The sequence below is a fragment of the Mirounga leonina genome, unplaced genomic scaffold (genome assembly GCF_011800145.1).
Source record: "Mirounga leonina isolate KUSES-001 unplaced genomic scaffold, KU_Mleo_1.0 Mir_201, whole genome shotgun sequence".
Classification (NCBI taxonomy): domain Eukaryota; kingdom Metazoa; phylum Chordata; class Mammalia; order Carnivora; family Phocidae; genus Mirounga; species Mirounga leonina.
The window spans coordinates 7,652,653-7,656,321 of NW_023270504.1; positions in this window are offsets into that span (position 1 = coordinate 7,652,653).

Sequence of the window (3,669 nt, forward strand, 5' to 3'; positions counted from 1 at the left end):
TATTGGAGTATTCTTTTAGAAGAAATAATTCATTTGATGACTAACAATTTTTAGAAATTAAAAAAAACTATGAGGATTTAGGTGAGATTTGTAATATTTAATATAAAATCTTTTCTCTTAGTCTGCAACGTATACAGTGCTTTCCCAAATAAGAATGTCGTTTTTGTTTATTTTATATTTTACTTTATTTTGTGTAGGTGTTGGCCATTTAAAAGTAGAACTTAAATTTACCCATTTGAATAATGTTGTGTTTTTTTCCTGCTAAAAGTGTACTGTCCATTGACTTTTCATATTGAAGAGAATCATAAAGATTACTTCATAGACTCAGAAGAAAGGAAGCTACTAGGTTGGTTGTTTTTAGCCCAGGATAGAATCTTGGTCTCCTTACCTGTCAGAAATGTCATGGTTATATGGTGTATGTTTGGTGAGACTTCTTGTGCTTCTTCATCTGGAGGCTCATAACATGCTACTAGAAACATGTTGTTTCAGTGTTAAATGCTAATTCTAGGCTTGTCATTTTTCCTTGAGTGTTTAGTAGAGAAGGACGAAAGCTTTGTCTAAACATAGAGATTCAGTATTTTCTATTAAAACTACTGGTGTTTAAACAAGGGTTCAGTGGGCTCCCTTGTCAAGCCAGTGAAATTTACATTGCTCTTATATCAACTCCTGTCTTGGTCCCAGCCCTTGCATCTGTCCCCCCCCCAAGCTAGAGCCATTTTTATCCTTACTGCCATGTGTAAATACACACCTACACACAAGAATGACCAGGCCTGGTTAGTGCCTTGAAGATTTAAGGAGCTATAATCCAGTCCTGAATTAATGCATTATATATAATTCTGTTTGGGTTCTGATCTTTTGTGTCTTATTCTTGATACCCAGTTTTCAGCTTGTGCCCACTTGGGGTCCCTGGTTTATTTCTTCATCCAAAAGCTTTCCTTCACAATGCATCTTCAAAGGCTGGGATGCTTTTGTACTCTTGACTTACGCTTTTCCCTTTCCAGAGTGCTAAGACCATGCTACTTGTTGACATTCTTATCTACATCACACTCTCCATTTTTAGGTACTATTTATGAACTGTTGTTATTGTGCTCTACCAAGGAGTAGGGGAGCTATTTCTATGGCTGCATTTAGAACTGTGCCAGTAGCCTTCTGTATTATCCCATGTTGTTGGTTGTCAACATTATCTAGCTAATTCATTCAACCTGCTTAACTCGATGTCTTTTGAGCATCTCCCAACTCACCACCCCTACAGAGGGTCAGGCTATACTTGGCCTTAGGTGGAGATACACATTCCAGCCTTTTGATGAAAGCGACCATTTTAGGACAAACATAGAAGAATGACTGTTAGTTGTTGGTTCTTTTGAAACCGTAACCATATTAAGGACTTACTAGTCAAGAGAAGTAGAATTTAAATTTTAAAAAGTTACCCATTCAAAACTGGAATCTAAGATTAAGTCCAGACTTAATGATTGCAGGAATCAAAGTTACCCTAGAGAGAACAGGTGCACTTTAAATTAAAAGATTCTGACAATAGCATCATGGTAGCAAAAGACATCCCTCATTTTTGTCTCTTCCCACCCCCCAAAAACAAAAATTTGGCATTCACCCAAGACAAAAGTGCCTTTCAGGGAAGTGCAGGATTCAGCATCATATGCCAAAGAACCTGGGAGGAGTGTTGCCTACCTGTGTGTCAGGTAATAGGTAGACAGATCTTGGTCCCAGCTATGGACCATGAACTGAATCCAGTCTCTCTCAGCCATGGTCCAGGAACCCTAGAATATACTACCTGAGACAATTACCCATGGACAAAAGAGCCTTTGTGGAAGTCCAGATTTCTAGAGAAGTTTCACCAGAGCAAAAAAAAAAAAAAATATATACAAGTCTGGACACATTGAAGTGGGTGTGAGAAAGAGCTTGACTTTACCTGCATCACCCTTCCTCCAAGGCAGCACAGCCTAAGGCTGAGAGAGACCTCAGCCTATTATTTGTCCCACAGGTGAAAGGGAGAATGTGTGAGTATGCACCTGGCTTCCCCAGCTGTGCAGGACACTGCCAACGGGTCTCCTTTCTCTACCCATCCAGAGTACTGAATCGTGAGGTGCATGACTGGGAGGCAGAAAAAAGCTGGGAGAGCAACAGAACTCTTGGAGGGCCTTGAAGAAATGTGGATCCTACTGACTGCATTCAAACTCTTGGAAGAAACACAAGCTGTTGGGAATGTCTCACCCATGGCTCCCCGCAGCTGGCCCATGGACAACCCCCAGCACTCCACATGCCTCAGTCACACCCCTACCACTCTGGCCACCTTGCTGTGCACACTCCTGATGGCAGTTGTGAGAAATCTGATAGCTAGCTAGTGAACACATGCAGAAAGCTGGCTCAAATCTGCAGGCCAAAGAGAGATCACAAACTTCAGTGTCACATTTGGGAAAATGAGAGAAGCTGACAGCACTCTGCCCAGTGCATTGCAGGATCCAGAGAAGGCATACAAAGCTAAAAATGTTGCCACATGGGGGAGCAAGAAGTGTGGACAGATGTACCCATATATGGTCTGAGATAGCCTCAGAACCTAGGAGGGCTAAGAGTATCTATCACTCCAAAGGCAGTTAATAAAGATTGGAAGAGTTGACTGCTACTTGAAGAGCAAAGCTATGCAAAATTTCCAGGCACATGAAAAATCAAAGTAACAACCTCACCAAGGGATCACAGTCTTTCTGTAACTGAACCCAAAGACATGGAGACCTATGATTTACTCAATAAAGAATTCAAAATAACTGTTTTAAGAAAACTCCCATGAGGTGTAAGAAAACACAGACAATTCAACAATATCTGAAAAACAATACATGAATAAAATGAAAAGTAGAACAGAAAAATCAAAGAATGAAAAATTCTGGAGATGAAGAATACAATGAATGAAAAGGAAAACAATAGCATCAATAGGACATCAATCAGAAGAAAGAATCTCTGAGTTAGAAGACAGGGACTTTGAAATTATCCAGTCAGAGGAGAACAAAGAAAAACAATGAAAGCGTGAAGAAAGCCTAGGTGTTCTATGGAATGCCATCTAGAGAACCAATTCGTGAATTATTGGAATTCCAGAAAGACAAAAGTAGGAGAAGGGGCAGAAAGGAGCAGAAAGCTTATTTAAAGAAATAATGGCTGAGAACTTCCCAAACCTGGCGGAAAATTTGGACATCCAAATTTATGAAGCTCATAAGTCACCAAACAAAATTAAAGAGATCCTCTTCGAGATACATTATACTAAAACTCTAAAAAAATCAAAACCAGGGAAACTTAAAAGCAGCAAGAGAAAAAAGGACTAACTTTCAAGTTAACCCCCATAAAGCTATTAGCAGATTTCTCAGCAGAAACCTTATAGGCCAGAAGAGTGAGATCTAGCAGGAGTGCTGAAAGAAAACAAAACAACTCCCCCACCCCAAAAAAACTGCCAAACAGGAATACTTTGTGGCTAAGCTGTCCTTCAGAAATGAAGGAGAGGTAAAGAATTTTCTCAGGCAAAAGCTGAGGGAATTCATCACCACTAGACTTGCCTTATGAGAAAGGCTGAAATGAGTTCTTCAAGCCGAAATGAAAGGACGCTAATTAGTAACATGAAAATATATCACACACCGGGAAAAGTAAGAATATAGTCAAATTCAGAATACTCTA